Below are 26,657 nucleotides of genomic sequence, written 5' to 3' on the forward strand. Positions count from 1 at the left end.
TGAAAATGAGTAACCTGGATCTTTGGTCTAAGATTTTTTCCCTGATGTCCTCATCACAGTGCTTTTTCATTTCCAGGACTGATCTACTTGACAACTATGAAGTGAAATTTCACACCAAATTCTCCTTGGGGCAGAGTATTCTCTGGAGGCCCCAGTGGACTCTCAACAGCAATGTTACAAATGTGGCAGGTGCCTCCCCTTGGCTTGCCTGCCATCCATAGCCGGATGAGTCTGACAGCCTGTCTCACACAGAGTCCCCTTTATTGGTTTTTGAAATAGTCCCATTTTGTTCTTTATAGAGGAGGAACGAAACCTCAACCAGATGCTTGTGATTGAAATAAGGGATAATGATGATAGAACTTTTACCAAGGATATGTCTCCTCCTGCTATCAGATAAATACCAAGGCGAAAATGAGCCGTTTAACCACAAACAAACATTGTACTAGGGGTAAATGGTTTATTTTCCAAGTTTGAAACAATTATACTTTGACAGCATCACTCTCAAGATTTTAGGTTTATTATAACCATTAAAAATACATTTATTTGGTATTAGTGGAACATAGTTCATTGCACTGTTACATAAAAGACAGATTTGACATTAAGCTAGTTAAAAGGTCCCAATTTAATTTTCATATTTCTAAAAATATTTCCTACCTTTTCATGAATTAAAGTATCTGACTCACTGAGACTTCTTTAAATGAATACAGTTTTATTTTTCTATAAATAAGAATGATAGATTATAATTGTACCAAATGGCCAATTTTTTATCGTATGATATCTTCATAACACTTCAGTTTCTCAACTAGATTTAGAGAAATTATTCTGTTTGATTCTACAACACCAGTGAATGTAAATGGTACTTTAGAAGAAGTGTTTTTGCATTTTCTTCATGAAATCCCAACTGTACAAAATTTAAATCGAGCTTAAGCTTTTTTTTTTTTTTTTTTCTTTTCTTTTTCTGGAATGAATACCCATTCCAATACTCACCACAGATTAGTAGGAGATTTGTTAATAAAGGGGCTTCCCTGGTAGCTCAGTTGGTAAAGAATCCACCTGCAATGCAGGAGACCCCTGTTCAATTCCTGGGTTGGGAAGATCTGCTGGAGAAGGGATAGGCTGCCCACTCCAGTATCCTTGGGCTTCCCTTGTGGCTCAGCTGGTAAAGAATCTGCCTGCAATGCGGGAGACCTGGGTTGATCCCTGGGTTGGGAAGACACCCTGGAGACAGTAAAGGCTACCCACTCCAGTATTCTGGCCTGTGAGATTGCAAACAGTCCGACATGACTCTGTGACTTTCACTTTGTTAATAATGGAGATAGAATTCCTATCTCTTGTTCAATTCAAAAAGTTCCTTTTAGAGGGGGGACAGCATATTGTTATGACTTCCATTGAAAAAGAGACTTCTTTGAACCCATATCCTCATGAGCCATTCCCCTCATAATCACTTTTTTTGCTCCTTCTATAGTAAAATTTCTCAAAAGCAGTATCAATGCCTCACCTCCTGTGTTCTCTTTGACCCATGAAATTAGGCTTTTGTTCTCACCACCTAATAGTGTTCTTGTTAGTAACAACCTCCATTTCTCTGAGAGATCACCTTAGCCTCTCAGTATCATTTGATGTGGTTGACTCCTCCATCCTCTTTGAAACTGTTCTTCACATTATCACTGGTGACACCACAGTCTCATGAGTTTTTTGTTTTTAATCTTAGTGGCTGTGCCTTTATAGTGTTGTCTGAAATTCCTTCTACTTTTCTCAGCATCTGAATATCATGGATATTCCCTGAAATATTGGGGAAAAATCTTGTGGCCTCCTATATCTATATTTTTTAAAACTGATCCTTTCCATTCTGAAATACATAATTTCACCTTAAAAATCATCCCTTAACTCTGAATTAGGATATTGGCAGGTCCAAAAGAGAACTGTTGATTTTTCTTTGCAAACTGGCTCCTCCTTCCCTCTTATTTTTCAGTGACAGCACTGCTCACCTAATTGCTCAAGCTAAAGACACTAGGAGTCACCTTTGAATCTTCCTTTTCCTTGCAGGCTTTAACCCATTCTGCAGTAACTTCTGTTAATTCTGTCTTGAAATAGGCCCTGAAAATTTCCCATCCAACTACCTCCTCCATCACTCCCACCCAATCCACTCCTCTCACACTGGACCCGATAGCTTGACTTCATAAAACAGCCAGCATTATCTTTCAAATATGAAGATCAGATCAAGTTGTCTCCTCAGCGCAAGCCCCTCCTTGCATTAGAGTTAGAACTAAAGTCAGTTTCCCAATGTCCACTAAAGCTTCATAAAATCAGGTGCCTGCCTCACTGTACAGCCTCATGGACTACCCTTCCTTAGCTCCCTGTTCTCTGAGCTGTTATTTGAACTCAAGAAGGTTCTAGCTTTAGGACCACTATACTTACTCTTCCATCTGTGACACTCCCCGCCACCCACCGATCCTTGCAAAGCTTTCCCTTCTAGTTCAGATCTCATCTCAATGATCAGTCAGAGAAGTTAATTGCTGTGGCTGCTTAGTCTCTCAGCCTTGTCTGACTCTCTATGGCTCCATGGACTGTAGCCCGCTAGGCTTCTCTGTCCATGGAATTTTCCAGGCAAGAATACTGGAGTGGGTTTTCATTTCCTACTCTAGAGGATCTTCCCAACGCAGAAATTGAACCTGCATTTCATATCTCCTCCATTGGCAGGTGGTTTCTTTACCACTAGTGCCGCCTGGGAAGCCCAGAGAAGTTTCACTGGTCTCTTTATATAAAGGAGCCACATGTTTTCACTCACCCTCTTGTATGCTAAACATTTTCCCTTCTATTACACAGAAAGCATTGACTCACCGTTTTATCGACATCCTCAGAATGTAAGTTCCCTGAAAGCTGTCTAATTCATAACCATGTCACCAGTGTGTGTCTGGCACAGAGAATATTAATTGGTGAATATCATCATTAGTGAATACTGATCGAATTAAAGAATATTTTTTCTTGGCAAAGATCTGTAGGTAGAGGTTGAGAAGAAATTTTCTATCGCAACTTTCTAACATACATTGAGCATCATAATGTAAACATTTTCATTGCCTTACAACAAGGATACCTGGTAAGTACTACCAATATTCCCTATTTTGCATATGAAAAAAAAGACTCCCAGGATGTTTAAATAATGTGCCCTAGGCTACTGAGCTAGTAATTGAGGGTGTTGGATTGCAAATATAGGCCTTCCCATTCCGGGAGTCTATACTTGCCAATGTGTACAATACTTCCTTACTACTTTTTTCCACTTTAGTGAACTTTTAAAAGAGAGTTTACTATTGATTTATAGAACAGATCTTAATCTCAGGTGCTGGGATTGGATTTTGAATAGTAAAATATTGAATGTAGCTTTATTATAGTTTAATTCTTTAAAATGTGTGTTCTTGAAAAACAACAACAACAACAAAATCTCCTAAACTGCTTTCAATAGATCTTGGCTGAATAAAATATCAATAGCAAAATTTAGATGTGTGGAAATATTTATACTCTTGGCATCACAGTGGTCATTTTTCTGCTAAAGGTTGTGCATGTAGTTTTGTCAGTGCTAAAAGGTGGTTGGCAGGGGAGCTAAAGCTAGTGTCTGGCTTTTTTGTCCTTGGCTGTAGGCTCAAGTACCACTTGCATCATCAGATTTCCTAGTATTCCTGGCCACAAAACAATTCTGTGAGGCACCTCATTTATATCAGTAGCCAGTATTAGTCACTTAATAAACATTTTTGACAATCCATTATGTGCTAGGCCCTGAAGTAGGCTCTGGGGCTAAATGAATAAAGTATGAATCCTGCCTCAAGGAATTTGTGAACTGATCCAAAGGATAGACACATGAATAATTGCACTAATGAATGCAGATTGACCTCACCTCTCTGAGATTTGTGTTAAGGACGTCTTCACAGATGAAGTGATCTTCAATTTGGGTCTTGAGAATGATTTAGATGTTGTCATCTCAGCCAAGACAGTTGGGTGGAGGTTGAAAACATTCTTGGTAAAATTTATGTGACAGAAATATCCCTCCCAGAGAGGGCATCAATTGCCTTTTGGGGTTTCTCATTAATAAGTTCAGTAATTATCATTTAGTTATGTATTCAGATAATTTAGAACTTGAAGATGGAAGATTTTGCACTTCCATGTACTAAGTTTATCTTAAGGTTTGACATCAGGTATCAGTATATTCTCTAAGCCCTAGGGATTTAATATTCTGCCCTAAAGAAACAGGAAACAATAGAATCTATTTTCCAATTTATACATTAAGTACTGATGACAGTATGGAAAAAGAGCAAGGGGGACCTCCACTTATACATGGGGACAAGCTGAAGGCAGCCATACGTGGCAGCATGGCTAGAATATGTCACACAGCAGAACAGCAAGGCGCTGAATTGTCTTCTCGAATTACCGGAAAAACAGTCATCACCAGGGAACTCTAGCAAAATGAGCAATGGAGTTCTGAGCTGTCTTCCTTTTTTTTTTTTTTAAACTTTATGGAAGATGGGAAGCAGTATCTGTACTATTTGTTGAGATATTTATTCCCTGCATTGTCATATGCAACTTAGATTCAACACAGATGAAAATATTTTATGTCAGTATGTTTGAAACTTTGCTCCATGGAGCATTAATAAGGTGGTTCTAAGAAGACCTCTCAGGGTGGAGGACATACGGGCAGGGTTGCAACCCCCTACCTGAGTTTCAGTGCAAATACTCTACTTCTGTCTTTTCCCTATCACTTTTTCTGTATAGGATTTTTCTCCACTGAAGATTTCTCATCTGAAATATTTAAACAACACTGTTCTAAGTGCTCTCTGATGAGAAAGGAGCCCTTCTTATGACTGCTGTTCTCATTGAGTGGAATAGTACTGTGTACATGCTTAGAGCAGCATAATGCACAAATCCCTAAGATGCACCTTGTTTTGGAAAAACTCAGCTTGACTCAGAAGCTGAGTCATTGTTCTAACGATGTACTTTTATCAATTGAAGAAACACTTTAACTCTGTAGCCTCTGATTCTACCGAAAGGAGTTTAAGCAATAGCCTCTTAATATGTAAAGTGACTCTACAGCCTATTTTTATTCACTTCTAGTTGTAAGAAGCTGAAGAAATAAGAGAGATTTTTAAAAGTCTTTTCATTTAAGTGATATCCAATATCAGAGGGTTTTTTCTTTTTTCTTTTCTACTTTCAGAGTCTTTGAAAGTGTTTTGGAGATAGACCTGAAGATATTGGAAGGGTCCAGGACCTAGACCAAAATCATATTTCCTCTGTGGGACAGGCACTGGAGCTTAGGGAAGGTACATTATCCATCTATAGACAAAGGGAATGAGCCAGTCTTATGCACACACATGAGAAATAACAGGGAGGAACAAATAGCTGAGCTCCTGCCGACCCCTGGTATTTAGGACAGTAAATGGAGTAAGAAAAGGCAGAACAGCAAGAGACGATCCAGGATGTTGAACAGATCATCAGAACACGAGGCTCAGCAGCAATGGGATACATGGAGGCTTGATCAGGGAATTAGATTGAGTGCATTTCTTACCTTGAGGTCTCTGGAATATAGTAGAAGAGGTCCCTGAAAAGCTCCAGAGAGTTTGTGAATCCTATGAAATTGTAAACTTGCATAATTTTGTACTCTGGAAAGAGTTCATGGTGTTTTTCAGAGTTTTAAAGTAATCTATATATGAAAATGCTTCACGATTTCTGGATGGTCCCCAGGGGTAGATTGGACTAAGGTAAAGGCAGACTTGATGATGAGGTGTCTAAATAACAATCTGCTTCTCAAAGAAGGATAGAGAAGCACCCATAATGTGTGTAGAAGTCAGCCTACCAAAAAGGTTAGCTGGCCCCTGCTTTGAGAGAGAGAGAGGAAATTAGGCGAAGTATAACTGTCTTTCCTGAAGGTTCTCCCACTAGCCAGAGTTGGGGAAATCAACAAAGAGTGCCACTTCCAGCTCATCAGGGGAGATCTGAATGCTTCCTCCTTTCCAGTGAGGAGCATCTGCAGTAACACAGGACTTAAGTTCTCTCCTGTAGTCATCAAATGTTTATTTAGTGCCTACAATATATTTGACCATCTATGGGGTCGCACAGAGTCGGACACGACTGAAGCGACTTAGCAGAAGCAGCAGCAGCAGGCATATAATGGATTTTAGCTCTCATGAAACTTATATTCTAGTAGGATAGATAAGATAATAAGTAATTATAGATTGTTGTTAGAGATAGAAATAAGCAGAGTGCTGAGACTATTAGTTGGGACAGACTAAGTTATGCAGCAATAGCAAAAGAACATCCAAAAATGAGTGGCTAGTTCACTGAGGCTTTACACTGTCATTTGAAGAGAAGGCTGATGGTATTGCTTCCATCTGGGACATTATCAGTTACTATAGCATAGAGAAAGAGAATGAGGTAACCAGACCCTCCTTCTTTAAACTTTTAATCAGAAGTGACATGTCACCTCCATACATATTTCTTTGGTTGAAGAAAGATAAAGAGTGATGCATCATTCATCATCATCTGGTCACTCAGTCATGTCTGACTCTTTGCAGTCCTCCAGGCTCCTCTGTCCATGGGATTTCCCAGGCAAGAATACTGGAGTGAGTTGCCATTTCCTTCTTCAGGGGATCTTCCCGACCCAGGAATCAAACCTGGGTCTCCCATATTGCAGGCAGATTCTTTACCATCTGAGCCACTATGGAAGCCCCCTATAATTATATATTTATGTATTTATTATATGTTTAATCTATACCATAATATTTCTCAAATATATATTTTTGGTTGGGGTTAAATCTACCCAGCTACATACAGTGATTTTTAACTTTTATAAACTATGAAATTAAACTGATTTGAAATTCACACCATTTTGTGGTTTGATATCATTCTGTGGTTTGATATCATTCAGAAGTGATGCCTATCATATCTGCAGAACAGATATCTGCCTTTAAATATGCCAGTTGATCCAAAATATATTGAATTAAACAAATGTTAATCAATTTACTTATGAGAAATCTGAAAATAATATAGTGAATGACTTCAATTGATTTGCATTGGAATGTGATAGTTGGTTAATTCAGAGACTTACTGGGTGACCAATCTAGCCCTGAGGTGGAGATAATGGACTGCTAATTGCATGCATTTGAATCTGTTCCCACCCGCTTTGTTCCCTCCAGTTGGCATGTCTGCCAAAGCAGATCAACCTAAGTTGCTGGATAAGAGTAAAGTGCTTGCGGCATTAAAATCTCCAGCCATTTCCCTCTCATATACTGCTAAATATATATATATATATGTTTAGTTCTTCATAAAAGAAACATTGGAACAATTAGCTATCATAGAGACATCTTTCTCTTTTAATGCCTCATAGTTTACATGGAGCCGTTAGTAATGAGGACATACAAGTTGGATCATGGGGATAACTAAGAACACATTTAGCAAGAAAAACAGAAGTTATGAAGTCTCAAGGGCTATAAATACTTGAACTTGGATCAAGAAAAACATTATTTAAAGGCAGACATCTTGCCTGAATTTTCAAGTTGACCAGTAGGTTATAAGGGGCATTTGGTCATTAATCATACTTCTGACAGAAGAGAAAGAGTGTTAATAGAAAGTTAAGAGCAAGGATTGACCTGAAAGATCAATTTAACCCAAACCAATGATTTTATAATGGAAACTTGAAGACCAGAAAGGTTAAGTAACTTGCCCAAAGTCATAGAGCAAGTTAGAATCAAAGTTGAAACTAAATTTTAACTCTGGATTCTTATACAAAATCTCTTCCAGAATTTATGACTTATGGTTTCCTAGCATATTTCTCCCAGGAAAATTCCATTTGGTTTTTACTCCTTTACTGAAAAAAAAAAAAAAAAACTTTTTATTGAGGACCTACTGTGTTCCTATTTGGAATTATGAATCGATATGCTCTCGACTCCAAGAGGCTTACATACAAGGAAGGTTGGGAGGATAGTATAGAGTAGTGATGAACTCAAGCAGAATGCCAGGTATGGGCATGGAGTGAGAAGTCTAAGGGGAAGGCCGTATTAGGGGTCAAGAGTTAGTCTAACAATAAGTAGATGATTGTTAAGTTAAGGAAAAAGGAAGTGGGACCTACTCTGGATGACAAGCACCTTTGTGTAAGATTTCAAAAGGTGTCCTCTTTGAGAAGTTACAGCCTAGTGGGCACATAGCTTGAATAATGGACAGAGGACTGGATTTCAGCCCCAATTACTCCTTGTGCCTAACTTCTTATGTCAGGCACAGTCACCACAGAATAAGCAGAAGGATGTTCCATGCTGAGAAATCATATTAGGAAAAACTATATGACCTTTCATCTGTGAGGGCATTATTAATTTAAGAGAGATGGGACAAATCCTACACCTTTCTCCTACTCTTTCTCTTCCTAACTCTAACTCCCTGATCTGTCTAAATGCCAGAGAATGACATTTTGTATTGCTTATTGTATAATTTTTTTGTATAAGACAGTATGGTTAAACTCTTTGGGATAAGTGGAACTACCTACCTTGAAATCAATTATTTGGAGGAAAAACATGTGGGAAGTGAGCAAAAAACTTTTTGACACAAGCTAGTAGGGTGGTATTAAGGAAGATTTAGTTTGTTCATTTATCAAAACATTTATTGAGTGTCTAATGTTTCGGATCCATCTGAGATCTACAAATAAACAGGTAAATATTATAAAACATGCATTTTTAAAAGACTTCATGAGTCATTGGAGAAGACAGATGGAGAGAGAGAAGGAGTAAAACAGTGTGAAAGCCCTGAAAGTAAATTATGTACAAGGAAATTGTTATTAAGAGCACCACTAACCTCTTCAGTTAACTGTGATGCCTAAACTAAACCCTTTTTTTTTTTAATTGAAGTATAGTTGCTTTATAATGTTGTGTTAGTTTCTGCTGCACAATGAAGTGAATCAGCTATATGTATACCTATATCCCCTCCCCCTATATCTCCTTATCCCATCCATCTAGGTCACCACAGAGCCCCGAGCTGAGCTCCCTGGGAGTGTGAGTACATCAAAATCTTAAAGGATGAATAAATATTATAAATGTGATCAGCACAAGAAAAAAAAAAGATCCATAATGCAATTTTACGTGTTCATTATTATGATACTGAGAGTCAGACATACATCTAATATTTACAATGAGGTATTAAGAATACAAAATATTTCCTCATCCTTCGACTGACTCTGAAGACCTGATGGCTTTAACCTTTCATCTACAGGATGGCTTTCCTTTACTCATTTACTGTCTGGCTGTTTGGGTTAGAATACCTTTAGAAACAAGAGTGATTCTTGGGAATTCTCTGGCAGTCCAGTGGTTAGGACTTGGTGCTTTCCCTGCCGTGGCCCGTGTTAGTGTCTCCAAGTTAAACAAAACGACAGTGGAAGGGGTGATGTGAGTGTGCTTCTTGCTATCCAGGATATAAGGTCAGGGCAGCTGATTTTTGACAAAAGACCCCCCAAAAGTTGTTGAGGAACCCTTTGAAATTTTAAGGGACAGATTAAGGATCTGCTGGACAAATGTGATTCTCAAACTTTACTCTCTCCATCTTATGATGGTGATTGTTATATTTTTGGATTGAGAGATGTGTTGAAGAATGGGAGTAAACTTGGAAAATTACAATTGGGGAGATTATAAGATATTTAAAATGTCTGTTTCTTAGAATTAAGTTTGACCTAGGATACTTTGGTGAGTCATACAATAAAGAATCTGCCTGCAATGTGGAAGACCTGGGTTCAATCTCTTGTTCCGGATGATCCCCTGGAGAAGGGCATGGCAACCTACTCCTGTATTCTTGCCTGGAGAATTCCATGAACAGAGAAGCCTGGCAGGCTACAGCCCATAGTATCACAAAGAGTCAGACACGACTGAGCGACTAAAACTTTCACTTCTCAGAATCTGATAGGCCAATGTCATGTTATGAGTCCAATTAAGATGTCAATTTGTGCCATGGCAAAATTCCTGTCCCCTACAGTCTCTAATTACATTATTCCAGAAGACTGGAAGTCAGAGAAAGCCTTTAGGTTTTAGAAAAGGAAACAGATTCCTGTGATCTGAACACAATGCAGCCACTTAAAGAAAAAAATTCTCTCCATGTTGACACCTAGAGACTCTTCTTTATGCTCACCCTAGTTCAACTTTCCAAATTGAAAGATGTCAACAAGCCCAGGAGGAATGGGCCATACTCTTCAAAAGTTTCAAAACAATAAAACATTAAAAAACATAAAAATCAACCATTATTTGACCACAGTTTTGATAGATATTAATAAGCAAATGCCAACCACACACATACCCATACCAAATCCCCCTGAATTCTATATCCCAGAGAAATACCAATAAAAAGGTATAAATCTTTCCAGAATATTGTCCATTTTATACATATATATAAAGATATAAATATATGAAGATATATATAGATATTTAAAAGCACTTTTAAGCAAAGACTTATATTTTAGAGCAGTTTTAGATTCATAGAAAAATTATGGAAGGTACAGAGTGTTCCTTGTACCCCAGAGTCCATGATTTACGTTAGAGTTCATTCTAGTATATGCTAAGAATTTATAGCAGACGTATCCCTTTAACAGATATTTCCTTATTTTGCATAGTAATCTGTAATTGCCTTTTTCACTAAATATCTGTTTAGGTCCATAGAGACCCACCTTACATTTTGATAATATTATAGAATCTCATGAGCATGTGTGCTTTAATTTAAAAACTTTATTGATAGATGTTTAGTTTTCTAGTCTACTGTTTTTTTATCATGACAGGTACACAATGAATATTCTTACTCATTTACCTTGTCATTTCATGTACATATTTCTGGGATAGTATGCATAACATCTAGGTAGTACAGGGAAAATTTTCATTGTCTTTGGAAACTTAAGCATTTTTCTTTTAACTACAGTTATATCATTTGCAATTTAAGCAGCTCCGACCAATTGAAACCACAGTTTCATTATCAATAAATTGGCAGTAGTGGTAACCTTCTCACAGGATTCTGAAGATAGAATGAGGTAAAACATATAGTTTATTTTAAAAAACTGCAAATAATGTACATGGTTTTATTGCTACAGGTTTTGTGCAGCTGTGAGATTATCAACTTGTCAGTTGTTATCACTTCTCTGAAATGGAAATATTCACTGAAATTCACACCACAAACATCTGGGGGTGAGTGTGCAGAACACTGAAAGGAGAATGCCAGTGAGCTGATCAGCCTTTGACGTGAACTTCAGAACATCCCAATGCAAAGAGTCTACTGGGGCTTTCTGGATTAGCTACAGGTCTTTATGGCTGTGCTTCTCTTCATGAAGGCTTGGCTCAGTTTGAAAGCAGAGTGAGAGACTTTAAGTATTAGACAACTCCCAGAATTGTCCTGAAAGCAGTGGCTGCCAAGATAAATATGGTGGCTCCAAAGTGACAAATCCTGCAAGGTAACAGTCCCCAGCAACAAGCTGCCCCTGCAACCTCTTTAAGTAACTGTATTCTAACTTTGGCCCCAAAAAATAGAATGTGAAATTAGATGCTGTTTGTCCCATGGCAACGTTCTCCTAATGGATGACCCAAGATGGGGAGGTGCTGGTGTTCAGAGAGTTATCAGCTACAAGGATCTAGTTGAGCTGGGCCAATTGTAGAATCAGAGGTCATTCTAAAGAAAAGTGAAGGCCTGAAGTTCCTTGAGGGTTTTCCCTGGACAAGAAACACCAGTGCAAGCAATTATAGAAGTTACAAATGTAGGACTACCAATAATGAGATGTGAAAGTGATAATAAACACATTTTGATTAACTAAGCTATAATAAATTTACTTCTCAATATTGAAAACCTTATTTTAAAAAAAAGCACTGTTGGATGAAGAAGCAATCATAGTATATGCCAAGCAGTGTAAAAAAATAAATTTTGGAGATTATCAAGTAGTCGCTAAATATGTTCTTTTACTGGATTTGTGGTAGTCATGATTCTCTCAGCTTTTAAAATTGTATAGCTTCCTCTCTTTTCTTTTTTCATGGCTCAGAACAATAACCATTTTATCTTTCACATTTCTGTGGGTTTACTCTGCTTAACTGAGTGATTCTTCTGTACCAGGCAGCACAAGCTGGTTTCTAGTCCTAGGAAAGCTTGCTTAGACTGGACCGTTGAGATGGCTCATCCCACGGTCATCAACTCACAGCTCACCTGGCCTATTAACCAGAGCTTCTTTCCATGAGCTGAGTTCTCAGGATGGGGTTCAGAGCCTAAGGAGTGTCTAAAGAGTGAAATTCTAAGATTAAGAAAACAGAATTGTCCAATCTTCATAAAGTCTTGACCTAGAACTAGCACAGCACCATTTCTGCCATATTATAAGGGGAAATATAGTCAATCACTCAGTGGAAAGTGTGACAAATAGTTTGCAGCTATTTTTAATCTACCTCACAAGGATACACAGTACCAGATTCCCAAAATTTACCATTAAAGTCCCAGATAGTGACTGTTATATGAGGTCAATGATTCTTAGGTAGATGGCTTTCCTCTTTCGTCTTTGATTCTGCCTGAAATTGTGTAATCTTGGGATGAACTAGAGTATATTTTCCTAAGCTTCAGAACAATTTGACAACTCTTTTTCCCCCTAGCATTTATTTCTCCTAATACAGCACACTTTTCCCAATGAGAAAAGAATTCTACTAGGAATATAGTTGATCAATATCACTGAATGGAAATTCATTATTAATTCTTAGGTTAATCATTCAAATTAATACAGAACCTGGCAACAAGAGATTGGTGTTAGTCAATCTGCTTTTGAGTAATTATAAACTAAGAGCCTTCCTTCTTATCTAGCATAAAATAATATGAAGAATCCTCAAAATAATCATGAATGTTCTTAATAACATGAAAACAAAGCATAGGCCAAACTAATCTTTTGCCAAGTAATATTTTACATAGAAATTCAAGTTGCCCAGCCCTTTTGAAAGTATGCATTTAATCAGCATCAGTATTAATCAGACTAAAATTTAATAAAACTAATTTTCTTCCTGGTATATGTAGTAATTCTTACATTGTGGAGTCACACCATCTGCTGTGACAACAATATTTTGGGGATTTCTTAGAGAACAAAATAACCATGTATGCTGTAAAACTTGAAACTGCAATGGCATCCTGAAAATGCATCATTTCTGATGTTTATAATGGCCTACAGAAAGCCTCAAGCTATCTCTACATTCCAAAGAATTTAAAGCAGTGGTTTCCAATATAAACTAATCAAGAGCTGTCACAGAAGTTTACACCATCTGGCATCACATAAACCCAAGACTTCACTTAACATTGAAGTTCAGGAGTTTCACTCTCTCTAACTCGTTTGGATTTCCACAGTGTATGCAATCAGTAAAAAGGATATATGCATACTACAAAGCCTGTGATATGTCTGAAACCACCAAAGCCACTTTTCAATCATTTCTCACCCACTTGTTAAGTTACTATGGCTGCTATACATTCTCCTCAATGACCTCCATCATGTAGTTATTGTATTCTTCAGCTCCGATTGGTTCTTTCTTAGAGTTTCTAACTCTGCTGAAGAAATGGAGTTCGTTCGTTCTTCTGCCAAGTTTGCTGAGCCTCTTTCTGACCATTGCTTTGAGCTCTTTATTAAGTAAATTACTTATCTCTATTTCATTTGGATTTTTTTTCTTGGAGTTTTATTTTGTTCTTTTGTTTGGAATGTATTCCTTTATTTTTTCATTTTGTTACACTTTCTGAATAGTTTCTATGAATTGGGTGAAACAGCTACCTCTCCCAGGCTTAAAGGTGTGCCCTTATTTGTAAGCATCCCTTGTGTAGACTGTGTGTACCAGATGACTGGAGCTAGAGTGTGTGTGACCAGAGGAAGTGCAAGGATTGCTACACCTTCGTCAGTTTGGCAGGCTGGCAGGACCTGGGTTGGGCACAGGCTGGGGTCCATCCTAAGGGCACACAAACAGTGGCACTTGCCTGGTGCCTCCAACCTTGGAGAGTCCCAGCAGTTGACAGATATTTTAAGGTTAATAATTGAATTTCCTTTCCATTTAGCCTAGGTGCCCCGTCAACTGATGTTTTTTCCCTGTGTCCCAAAGCAGGCAAGTTTGCACTTAGACTCCTCAGTGATTCTCTGTCTACTTACTGCAGGACACTATGTCAGGGGTGGGCTTCCTGTGGACACCACGTCTCCATCTTTCCTGCACATTTCTTTGTAGTCCCTTTATGTTCAGAAGCTGTTCAATCAGTCCTCAGTTCTCCTTCAGGAAAAACTACTGTGTGTAGGTGTAGATTCAGAGTGTCGGTGGAAGGAGGTGAGTGCAGGATCTTCTTTTGCTGCCACCTTAGACGTCTCCAAAAATCTCCTTTTTAATGGCATTGTTTTCTTTGACAGTCACATGTTAAACAGGGGAGTCAAGTAATATCACTAGAGTTGTTGCTGTTTTTATATGAGCTGCTATTTTCTAGTTTATCTCAGCCATATCTATGAAATGGCTAATTTTTAAATATATGTATAGGGAAATATTAATATGATTTAATTATGATTAATTACATTTTGTTGTTTTAGAAACATTCTAGCTAGCTTACATCTGTTTTCCATCTTTCTTTAAATTTAGTTTCCACCTCATTTTTACTTGAATTTTTTCTTTTAGTTTTTATTGAGATTTATTAATAATTGACATATAGCAGTCTACATTTACCCTGACCCCGTTAGTTGCTCATTTAAGGACAGCATAATGACTGACATATATATCGTAAAATGATTAACATAATAAGTTTAGTTAACATCTATCATCTTATGTAGATAAAAAAAGAAAGATAATTTTTCCTTTTGATGAGGAATTATAGGATATACTCTGTTAGCAACTTTCAAATATATCATACAGTAATGTTAACTATAGTCATCATGTTGTACATTATATCTCCAGTATGTAGTAATTTTATAATGAAGTTCCCATCTTTTGACCACCTTCATCCAATTCCCCCATCCCCCATCCCCACCTCTGGTAACCACAGATCTGATCTCTTAAAACAAACAAAAAAAAAACTTCTTGATTCTTATAAACATGCTATGGTTTTCTACACATTATTTCTAATAGAACTGCTTTTACCACAATTAAAATAAAGACATTTTTAACATAAGAAATCTTACCTAAGCTATCACCGTCAAAGCTCATTTATCTAAAGCAGTCTACAAAGGCAAAGTACACCGTTGGATGAAATAAGCAATAAAAATGATCATCTCTTCATCTTGCAACATATCATTCTTCAGTTACCCTAACTGATCCAACCGAACGAGTCAAATGATATCTCAATATTTCGCTCAATCATCTTTACCTATACTGAGCTGGCTTTACAGCATATAGATAAATAAAGGCAGTTGCCCATATCACACACAAACACAAACACAATCTAGATGTTTATCTCTTTACTCCTTTTCATTGTCTTTTTTATGAGAGTTAATCTTTTCTCATTCTCCTAGAGAAGGAAATGGCAACCCGCTCTTGCCTGGAAAATCTCATGGACAGAGGAGCATGGTGGGCTACAGACCATGGGGTCGCAAAGAGTTGGGCCTGACTGAAAGACTAACACTTAATCTTTTCTCATTCTCCAGAACTACTGGAGCTGGACCAAGGTAAATGTCTATGTTCATGACACAAGTCTTGCAGCTCAGTCTGTATAGGTACCTATGGGCTATTTTAGAAAAATCTCGTTAATCAACCTTGAAGGAATTATTTCCAGGATTCATTGCTGAATAAAAAAAGGGTCATTTGAAGGATCTCTTCTAGAAGATTGACATTGATTTTTCCATCATTTTATTTGAGAATTATCCAAGACCCAAGAAAGAAAGAAAACATAATAACCCTTTTCTAGACATCTTAGTTATTTGAATAGGAATGTCCTGGTTGTCTATAGCTCCCCTTACTGAAACAATTTCTTAGAATCATTCCTATACTGACCTCTTTTTGTTTGCTGTATTTTTTACATGTGGCAGTGAATGTGGGTAGAGTTCATATAAGGGCATTATTAGCCTAAAGATCTCTCCTTTTCCTTTCCAATGTTATTGTCACAGCACATGAGTATCTAAAATTAAAATGTAAAAACTTTCTTTATAATACCCTTGAAATGTATTAGTATGGTTATGACAAGAAAATCAACAGTACTTTCACCTATTTATATTTGAAGGTGGCATAGCTCTTTTAAAGGTCAATTAAAAATTTGTTAGCATAGATCCTGTGACTATTTCTAAAGAGAAAAGCTTAAAAATGGAAGCCATAAAATAGTGAGGTTATGTTTTAAGAGTTGAAAGATTAAATGGAAAGGGTCTTGTCTAAAAGGTCCAATTTAAAATTGTGTCAGGTTTCCAGCCAAATGATAGAGAAAAAACTTATCAGATCTGAATGGAGACACAAAGCTTTAAAAACCACTGGGCAAAAGCTCACCAGTTTTTGACTTAGGCTTTTTGAGCAATTCATTAAAATTTCAGCTTCTGGACTCATTAACGGCATAATGTACCTTCAAAAGCACCCTGCACTTGTCAGGCAGCCAAGGGTTATCTTTGTCACACAGGACTGAGAAGTTTGGGCAAGCCTTTAATTTGTTTTTTTTTTTTTTGTTTTTTTTTTTTAATGAAAGTAAAGGCCATATAGTAGGAGTGCATGCAGATTTGATCTTTCTGGAATGCAATTTAACATTATCTATTTTAAAACATAAAACTCTAAAAATGAGCATTCACTTTGTTTTTATCTGAAGTTTTCTAAAAGCAGAAAGAGAAAGAAAACAACAAACAACCAAAAAAAAAAAAATACAGAGGTAAAGTTTTAGACACAAATTGGTATGTGATTTCAAGAGAAGCAGGACAGGGAAGTCCTGTTCCCCATGGAAGCAGGAAGGGGAAGCCAACGAAGTGTGAGCTGATAAGGAGTTTACCTCTGTGGGCAACTTGGCCCCAAGTATGTTGGAGACCATTTGAGAGACTATAAGACAGGTTTCACGATTGTACCACTGAGAACTGATTAAGCTGGAAGATTGACCCACCAACTCTCACCTTTTATTGATGGAGGGTAACTTCATGGGCATGAACTTCCTTGTTCATCTGGCCTTATGTTGCCAAGTAGGCTAACTATAGCATTCAGAGAATACTTTGAGGTGGAAGAACTCAGAAAACCATCAGACTGTATGGGAATTGTTTGCAGGTGACTTTCTGGGTAGGCAAAGAGGATGAGAAGTGGGCCACTACTGCCCTCTGCTATGCCCTTTGACCTAGGGAATCACACGTAGACACATATTCTTTCATCATGCCTCTCATACTCTACTCATCATACAGTGAGTTGAGGAGTCTAGTCAAGGCTCTGGTTTTTCCCGTGGTCATGTATGGATGTGAGAGTTGGACTGTAAAGAAAGCTGAGCACCAAAGAATTGATGCTTTTGAACTGTGGTGTTGAAGAAGACTCTTCAGAGTCCCTTGAACTGCAAGGAGATCCAACCAGTCCATCCTGAAGGAGATAAATCCTTGGGTGTTCATTGGAAGGACTGATGCTGAAGCTGAAACTCCAATACTTTGGCCACCTCATGCGAAGAGTTGACTCATTGGAAAAGACCCTGATGCTGGGAGGGATTGGGGGCAGGAGGAGAAGGGGACGACAGAGGATGAGATGACTGGATGGCATCACCGACTTGATGGACATGAGTTTGAGTAAACTCCAGGAGCTGGTGATGGACAGGGAGGCCTGGCATGCTGCAATTCATGGGGTCGCAAAGAGTTGGACACGACTGAGAGACTGAACTGAACTGAACTGAACAGTAAAATTTCTAAAAGATAATGTTGTATGCACATAATTATGGACAAAACCAGTGGATTTTTGTTTAGTGTTAGAATCTATCAAAAATTCATCTTTTCTAATAATCAAATTTCCACTGAAACTATGACCTAATAGAGATGTTATATGAATATAGAGCTATAGTCACAATGTACCCTGCTATTGTGAGGTGCCTGGTAATATGATCGAATGAATATTCTTAGGAGACTGAAGAGATCCTCCACAGGGTTACCAGATTTGGCAAATAAAAATGCTGGACATGCAATGTATTCATTTTCTCAAGAGTCATAACAAAGTGCTGCAAACTGGGCACCTTCAAACAACAAAAATTTATTGTTTCCCAGTTAGGAGGCTAGAAGTTTATAATCACCATATCAGCAGGGCCAGGCTATCTCTGCAGGCTCTGCAGGGGAAGGATCCTTTTTTGATTCTTCAGCTTCTAGCGGTTGCCAGTACTCTTCAGTGTTACTTAGCTTGTAGAAGTATCATCATTCCTATCTCTGCCTCCATCTACACTTGGCCTTCTTCCCCCTGTGTCTGTGTGTCTGTGTTTCCTTGTAAAAACATTTGTGATTGAATTTAAGGTCCACCATCATGAAATAGGACTTCATCCTAACTTGATTACTTATGCAAAGACCTTATTTCCAAAGAAGATCACACTCATAGGTTCCAGGTGGCACACATTTTGGGGACTCACAATTTAACTCAGTGCATGTGTTTTGCTAAGTCACTTCAGTCATATCCACTCTGCAACCCAATGGACTGTAGCCTGCCAGGCTTCTCTGTCCATGAGATTCTCCAGGCATGAATACTGGTGTGGAATGCCATGCCCTCCTCCAAGAGATCTTCACAGTTGAGGGATCTTCCCAATTCATGGGTCAAACCCAAATATCTTACATCTCCTGCATTGGCAGGTGGGTTCTTTACCACTAGCACCACTTTGGAAGGCCTCGTTAATTTGACTTTCAGATGAACAATGAGTATTATCCCAAGATATTACAAGGAGAATACTCATACTAAAAATCACCTGCCTACTTGAAATTAAAACTTAATTGGATGCTCTAATTTTTATCTGGAAAAATTATTCCTAGAGGATACCCAGGATCTTCATTATCACCTCATTTCCACAGTCCTTTTGGAAAAAACTGTTTTACTTTAATTGTAATCCACTTTATCTAATTGCATGAGTAACCTTTTTCCTCTTTTGCCCCAATTTCTCCTGAAGTCTGAAGTATTGATGAATTTGCCTTAATACATATTTATTGAATTATTCACAACATATAAGGATAATGTGAAAAATGAGTATGGACCCTTGGTCAGATGCTAGAAGAAGAGAAGATGTGCCCCCTGCCCCAGAGAACCTACATTAGTTAGAGTGATGAGAAAGACACCTATCCTGTAACTGCTGCAAGACAGAACATGTATCACCGAAGATGTGTGAACAAAGTGGAAGGAACATGAACTCATTGGTATCCCTCCCATTCTGGAAAGTTCGGGTCTGATTTCATGGAAAGGTGGCTTTTGAATTGGGCCTTAGGAGATGGAAAGGATGGTATGTTCTAGGCAGAAAGAAGAACTTGACCAAAGGAAGGCATCATTAGCCTATTTAAGGATGAGTCACCTAATCCAGCGGTTTCTAACTTTATTGTCTATCAGGAGTCCCTATGTTCTGAATGTCTATAGTTCATCCCAAAGGGTGCTGATTTAGCAGGCCACGAATGGTTTAATTTTTTGAAAACCTCCACAAGAATCACAGTATACAATTTAGACCCTACTGTGCAATAACTCAAACACAACCTAAATTTATATTTGGTTCTCATATCAGTCCAGGGTCAGTATGGTAGAATAGGGTTGGGTTTGGTAAAAGTAGATTGAAATGGGAGCACAATTGTGTATTTCCAAAGCAGAAGTTATTTTTAGATCTACTCAGTGGTCTGAATAGAGAATTCTATCACCAGGAAAATTTTTCACTAATACAAGCCCCTTTTCCTTCCTTTCACAAATACTAAAAAAAAAAAAAAAAAAAAGAAGAAGAAGAATCTTCTCATGAGTAAAAAATGTTACCTTTCTCATTAAACAGTTGAAAAGTCAAAGAATATTTTCCACTCTGAAATAATTTGTAAGTGCTCCATCATGGATGGTTTCCAACTAGTGACATTAAATGAAGACTGGACATCCTCAGTTCTAAACAGGAACAAACCTATACTGATTGATAATTCATGTTAGATTACCAATACAGAGTCAGGAGCTCCTGAGGTAAAAATTGCACTAACATAAAAGGTATAACTAAGTTGTCATACTAACCACCAAAAAATTGTCTAAAAATAACAGTTTAAATAACTAAAAATAACAGTGTGAGTCAAACTCTAAGAAATGCAGTCTGTTGCTTGTTGTGTCTCTGCATTTCAAATAGTTTATAATTAAAAAAACAAACTCATCAAAACAGGAAAAATATGCAACTCTCCAGATAGGAACATGAACTTCTGGAGAGTTGTTCCCTGAAGGCATGAAAAATGCTTAGAGTCTTTATCAAGGAAAGGTTTTGTTCTCTTTATTTTAGGAAGGCCTCCAATTTTAAATATCAAGCACGTTGTGTTGGGATTCCCAGGGTGCTAATAGTAAAGAATTCCCTGCCAGTGGAGGAGTCATAAGAGAAGCAGGTTTGATTCCTTGGTTGGGAAGATCCCCTGGAGAAGGGCATAGCAGCCCACTCCAGTATTCTTGCCTGGAGAGTCCCCATGGACAGAGGAGCCTGGTGGGCTACAATCCCTAGGGTCACACAGAGTGGACATGACTTAGCACGCACGCACACACACTGTATTCTCTTGGTAAGAAAGGACTTAGTGCGACACATGCACACAGCATTCTCTCTTTGTAAAGGTCAGTGTAGGTCATTGACATACCAGGAAATAATGATAACTAACATTTGTGATTTGTGAAGCACCTGTGCTTCCTCAGTTGCATTTGGTAGCTAACAGTTGTGGTGGGTGGGGAGAGACCGAGCCTACTGTGTGCACTACCTTTACCATCCAGGTAATCAGTATGTGGTTTAAGGATGTCCCTAGAGATATCCAAGGCCACATAGCTTCTTAGTGAGAGAAGCAGGGTTGAATAATGCACAACTGTAACTAACAGTCTAGTGGTCTTCCTATCATGCTATGACATTTCAAACTTTTCAGGAAAAGCTTGTCCACATGAAATACTGTAACAGGGCAGAGAATGGGCAATTGTTCTCTTCAATTCTGATTTGTGAGAAGCGTTATCAGGATGTGGGTTAAATAGCTGAGAAGCAGCTATTGGTGATATGCAACCTTTATTAGGATGCAATATCTCTGTGTTTTGGTTTTAAAACAACTTAGTAAGCTGAACCAATCAATATGATCAGGTAACAGTCTATGAAATTCCATTTGAAAACAAAGCTGTTAGATTAAAGAATCCAAAGATAAAATCTAAAATGTAAGCTATTGGTAGTCCTCTTTATCGTTTTGAAGAAATTCAAATCACAATAAAAGCTGAGAAATGAAGGGTTTAAAAAGAAAATATGAAAACTGATTCTGCAAAATTTCATTTCATATCAAGTCTTAACAGTCATTAAAACCCTGAATATGAAGGTTCTCATGACAGGCCTTGAACTGTTTTAGCAATAATGAGGTGGCTCTATAATCAAACAACATTGTTTGTAGTAGAAAGTGGAATGCCTACTTTACCATTCTCAGTTTAAATAAACTGACAGAAAATCAACCAAATAACGTCCCATTTGGATCACCTTAAGGAGCCTGTGGTTTCATTAATTCTGAACTTTGAGAGTTCCTTAGCAAACAGGAAAAAAAGCTGACTATCCAACAATAGGGAACAGTGAACTATATTATGATGATTCCCTTCAGTGGCATATTAGCTCATCACGAATTTTTATTGAGACGGCAAAACACCCATGATCTAATATTAGTTGTGGGAAAGACATGACACCAGTTGAACTCATCTGTGAGGGCTGCCAGGACAAACAACAGAAATTAATTTTCTCACTGTTTTAGAGACTAGAAGTCCAAGATAAAGATATTGGCACTTGGTTTCTCCTGAGGCCACTCTCCTGGGCTCGCAGATGGCTACCTCCCCACATGGGCTTTCTTCTACCTCTGCTTTTAAGGACACAGTCATAGGGCCCCATCCTAACAGCCTCGTTTTAACTTAATCACCTCTTTAAAGACTTTGTCTCCAAATAAGGTCACATACTGAGAAACTGGTGTTTGTAACTTCATCATGTGAATTTTGAAGGAACATAATTTGGTCCATTACACCAATTATATGCAGAAAGATTCTCCTCTGGCTATATGTATAGGTATATGTTATGACAAAAACTAAATGGAGATATGACAAAATTAACAGAAATAAATGCGTAGGGTAAATGAGGTTAATTTTATTTTCACCTTACATTCTTCTAAACTTTAAAACCATACATGGTTATTTAAAGAGAAAGGAATCAAATTATTAGTCATGAAATATCAGGGCATCTGCTTAAGAAAGTATTATAATGGTGAGCCAAAGAACTTCTACACTAATCTGTCTATATACAGGATTATCTCTTTTTTCTTTTATTTCTTTCCCTTTTATTTTTCTAAAACTATAAACTATTGCTTCAGCAAAAGTCTTAGTCACCCAAGAAGTAATATTAGAAAGAGCAAAACTACTCTAGTTAATGCAAGGCCATTTTCTTTGTAACCTGTAAAGAATTCTGTTGCCCACAGTAAATTTTTAAGTACTTTGAGAGCACAGACTAAATCTTATTCATCTTTAAAACTTTTAATACCTAGAATAGTGCCTTCAACTGAACACATACTCAATAAATATGTCAAATGACAAGACACTGAAGTATCTCACAGATATTTCTTAAATAAGAAGACAACAGAAAATGTACTTGATTTAAGTCAAAGCAATCCAGCTCAAGTCCTTGTTCTGCTAAAGAGCATACAGGTAACTTTCATCAATCCACATAATTTTTTGTGCTTTGGTTTCCTCCTGTGGTGGTAGCGCAAAAGAAAAAAACCAATTTTCTTAACAGCTGGTCTAGGTCCAGGAAGAGAATTGTCTTTATTTAGAAAAGGTCTATGATAAGACACTTGGGACAGAGATAAGGTCCTGAGCATAGGAGCCAAGACAAAAAAAAAAAAAAGTCTTAGTTTTTACTGCACATGAGAAAATGAAAATTTCATTCTTAATTTTGAAGGGAGAGTGCAAAGAGGAATAAAAACCAAGGAGGAAATAGAAAGAAAGAAAGAGATATGATAGCAAGATGGCAAGAGTCTGGGACACAATATATGATGTCACAGCACTGGAAATTTCTGCAGCAAGGCAGAAGAAAGGGTCAATATAAATTTTAAGCTGTTAGCTGTTTAAGGTCCAAGTTGATCACTCATCAAGTTTTTCAAATTTCAGAGGAAGTTCTATTACACTAAAGAGTAATATAGTTACACTATACTGATAGTTGATGGTAAATAGTAGGGGATGCAGAGGGAGAAGTGGTGTTCAGTTCAGTTCAGTCGCTCAGTCATGTCAAACTCTTTGTGACCCCATGTACTGCAGCACACCAGGTCCATCACCAACTCCCAGGGTTTACCCAAACTCATGTCCATTGAGTTGGTGATGCCATCCAACCATCTCAACCTCTGTCATCCTCTTCTCCTCCTGCACTCAATCTTTCCCAGAATCAGGGTCTTTTCAAATGAGTCAGCTCTTTGCATCAGGTGGCCAAAGTATTGGAGTTTCAGCTTCAGCATCAGTCCTTCCAATGAACACCCAGGACTGACCTCCTTTAGGATGGACTGGTTGGATCTCCTTGCAGACCAAGGGACTCTCAAGAGTCTTCTCCAACACCACAGTTCAAAAGCATCAATTCTTTGGTGCTCAGCTTTCTTGACACTCCAACTCTCACATCCATACATGACCACTGGAAAAACCATAGCTTTGACTAGATGGACCTTTGTTTGCAAAGTAATGTCTCTGCTTTTTAATATGCTATCTAAGTTGGTCATAACTTTCCTTCCAAGGAGTAAGCGTCTTTTAATTTCATGGCTGCAATCACCATCTGCAGTGATTTCAGAGCCCAAAAAAATAAAGTCTGACACTGTTCCCACTGTTTCCCCATCTATCTGCCATGAAGTGATGGGACTGGATGCCATGATCTTAGTTTTCTGAATGTTGAGTTTTAAGCCAACTTTTCACTCTCCTCTTTCACTTTCATCAAGAGGCTCTTTAGTTCTTCTTCACTTTCAGCCATAATGGTGGTGTAATCTGCATATCTGAGGTTATTAATATTTCTCCCAGTAATCTTGATTCCAGCTTGTGCTTCATCCAGCCCAGCATTTCTCATGATGTTCTCTGCATATTAGTTAAATAAGCAGGGTGAACATATACAGCCTTGACATACTCCTTTCCTTATTTGGAACCATTCTGTTGCATGTCCAGTTCTAACTGTTGCTTCCTGACTTGCAAACAGATTTCTCAAGAGGCAGTTCAGGTGGTCTGGTATTCCCATCTCTTTCAGAATTTTCCACAGTTTATTGAGATCCACATAGTCAGAGGCTTTGGCAGAGTCAATAAAGTAGAAATAGATGTTTTTCTGGAACTCTCTTGCTTTTTCAATGATCCAGGGGATGTTGGCAATTTGATCTCGGGTTCCTCTGCCTTTTTTAAATCCAGCTTGAACATCTGGAAGTTCACGGTTCATGTATTGCTGAAGCCTGGCTTGGAGAATTTTGAGGATTACTCTTCTAGCGTGTGAGATGAGTGCAATTATGTGGTAGTAATAAGGTCCAATTTGATCACTCACCAAATTTTTCAAATTTCAGAGGAAGTTCTATTACACTAGAGAGTAATATAGTTACACTATACTGATAGTTGATGGTAAATAGTAGGGGATTCAGAGGGAGAAGGGGTGACTCAGTGAGAGTGAGTCCTCTTCAAGAGTAGAGTGAGGAGCCAAGGCAATCATGACAATGCATGCCATGAAGACCACAAACAACTTTTTAGAAGGGTGCTGAGCTTCTACAACCCATGATCAATCTCATAAAGATATTAACTGGGTGTGAGAGCTTGAGTGATATGTGGATCATGTGTTAAATGGGATATTCATGTACTTCTGCTGACTTTATAGAATCACTATGCCAATCAAAGAAAGGGAAAGGGAAGTTGCTCAGTCGTGTCTGACTCTCTGTGACCCCGTGGACTGTAGCCTACCAGGTTCCTCCATCCAGGGGATTCTCCAGGCAAGAGTACCGGAGTGGGTTGCCATTTCCTTCCCCAGGGGATCTTCCCGACCCAGGAATCGAACCTGGATCTCCCACATTGCAAGCGGAATCTTTACCCTCTGAGCCACCATAAACTATATCAATCAAATGTGATGTTAATACTTAACATTATGCAGAATTTACTATATTCCAGGTGGCGCTAGTGATAAAAATCCACCTGTCCAAACGCAAGAAATGTTGATTTGATCCCTGGGTGAGGAAGATCCTGTGGAGGAGGGCATGTTAACTGTCTCTGGTATTCCTGCCTGGAATGGTGGGCTGGTGGGCTACAGTCCATAGGGTCACAAAGAGTCAGACACAACTGAAGTGACTTAGCACATGTTCTCTATGCCAAGCACTTTGAGGAGCACTCTGGATATTATTGGGATTCCCAGGTCACTCAGCAGTAAAGAATCCACTTGCCAATGCAGAAGATGTAGGAGATGTGGGTTCCATCCCTGGGTCGGGAAGATTCCCTGGAAGAGAAAATGGCAACCCACTCCAGTATTCTTGCCTAGAAAATTCCATGGACAGAAAAGCCTGGTGGGCTATAGTCTGATGGGATCACAAAGAGTCAGACATGACTGAGAATGCACACACTAGATATTATTACTCTTTAAGCACTCACAAAAATGGCAGAAGAATCTTTCTGCATACTTTGTCTGCATTTTATAGGACAAAAGTAACCTGCTCCAATAGTTTGGCCACCTGACTGGAAGAACTGACTCATTGGAAAGAAGGCAGGAGGAGAAGGAGATGACAAAGGATGAGATGGTTGGATGGTATCACAGACTCAATAGACATGAGTTTGAGCAAGCTCCAGAAGTGGTGATGGACAGGGAAGCCTGGCATGTTGCAGTCTATGGGTTCACAATATGTCAAACACGACTGAGAGACTTAACTGAACTGAACGTGCCCTATTTCACATAGCTAATAAGTAATTGGTAGAGCCAAGATTCAAAACTTGTAATAAATACTCTTTTACAGCCCAGAATATTAATTCATGTAAATTAAGGTATATTATTTTGAAGTCGCTCAGTCGTGTCCGACTCTTTGCGACCCCGTGGACTGTAGTCCACGGCATAATTTTTTTCTATTTTTTTTCTTTACTATAATCCCAGATTGTCTTCTTTATCTTTGAGGTAATATATGGAACGTATGTCATTCTGGAGATCCCTGGGATTCTCTCATGCTAGTTTTCTATTTTGAGACAACCTACCAGTTATTATAATATTGAAATATATTATCGATATTAACTGTTTTTTATAAGTTCCTGTTTTGTGATTCAATGCAAGAAATGGAAATCATAAATCACTTACAAATTTTCATAAATACTGGTGAATGAAATACTAGGCAGTTTTATGCAGAATTCCAATATTCATTTGTATCCTTTGCCACCTCAGATGGTAATATCCTTTAGTATATATTTTTCAATATTAGTCTGCTGCAGCCTTGGTATTTGTTGGGCTCATTTCAATTTATTATTCAAATGCAAATTGGAACTGCCGAATTTTACATGACTTATAGCTAATGTTCCAAATAATGTTTGTTTTCATTTTACTAA

Source organism: Cervus canadensis, chromosome 7, assembly GCF_019320065.1.
Source record: "Cervus canadensis isolate Bull #8, Minnesota chromosome 7, ASM1932006v1, whole genome shotgun sequence".
NCBI classification, from domain to species: Eukaryota; Metazoa; Chordata; class Mammalia; order Artiodactyla; family Cervidae; genus Cervus; species Cervus canadensis.